The sequence below is a fragment of the Pygoscelis adeliae genome, unplaced genomic scaffold (genome assembly GCF_000699105.1).
Source record: "Pygoscelis adeliae isolate BGI_AS28 unplaced genomic scaffold, ASM69910v1 Scaffold60, whole genome shotgun sequence".
NCBI lineage: Eukaryota > Metazoa > Chordata > Aves > Sphenisciformes > Spheniscidae > Pygoscelis > Pygoscelis adeliae.
This window is the reverse complement of record NW_008823954.1, coordinates 2,117,982-2,118,849: the sequence shown is the minus strand read 5'-3', so window position 1 is coordinate 2,118,849 and position 868 is coordinate 2,117,982. Positions and strand designations below refer to the sequence as shown.

The 868-nt window shown below is 56.5% G+C and overlaps 1 protein-coding gene across 1 annotated transcript in view; it reads left to right on the top strand.

The window, feature by feature from the left end:
* The window catches only part of UBN2 (ubinuclein 2), a 48,251-nt gene that overhangs the window by 27,883 nt on the left and 19,500 nt on the right, over window positions 1-868 (top strand). The gene's annotated exons all lie outside the window — the stretch shown is intronic.

The window sequence follows — 868 nt, the reverse complement described above, 5'->3', positions numbered from 1 at the left end:
AGTCACGGGTAAGATTATGGAGCGTATCATCTTGAGGGCGCTCACAAGGCAGGTGCGGGACACCCAGGGGATCAGGCCCAGCTAGCACAGGTTCATGAGAGGCAGGTCCTGCTTGACCGACCTGGTCTTCTATGACCAGTTGACCCACCTAGTGGACAAGGGAAAGGCTGTGGATGTGGTCTACCTGGACTTCAGTAAAGCCTTTGACACCGTCTCCCACAGCATTCTCCTAGAGAAGCTGGCGGCTCACGGCTTAGACAGGTGTACTCTGCGCTGGGTCAAAAACTGGCTGGATGGCCGGGCCCAGAGAGTTGTGGTAAATGGAGTTCAATCCAGTTGGCGGCCGGTCACGAGCGGTGTTCCCCAGGGCTCAGTATTGGGGCCAGTTCTGTTCAATATCTTTATCAATGATCTGGATGAGGGGATCGAGTGCACCCTCAGTAAGTTTGCAGACGACACCAAGTTGGGCGGCAGTGTTGATCTGCTCGAGGGTAGGAAGGCTCTGCAGAGGGACCTGGACAGGCTGGATCGATGGGCCCAGGCCAACTGTATGAGCTTCAACAAGGCCAAGTGCCGGGTCCTGCACTTTGGCCACAACAACCCCATGCAGCGCTACAGGCTTGGGGAAGAGTGGCTGGAAAGCTGCCTGGCGGAAAAGGACCTGGGGGTGTTGGTCGACAGCCGGCTGAACATGAGCCGGCAGTGTGCCCAGGTGGCCAAGAAGGCCAATGGCATCCTGGCTTGTATCAGAAATAATGTGGCCAGCAGGAGTAGGGAAGTGATTGTGCCCCTGTACTCGGCACTGGTGAGGCCGCACCTCGAATACTGTGTTCAGTTTTGAGCCCCTCACTACAAGAAGGACATTGAG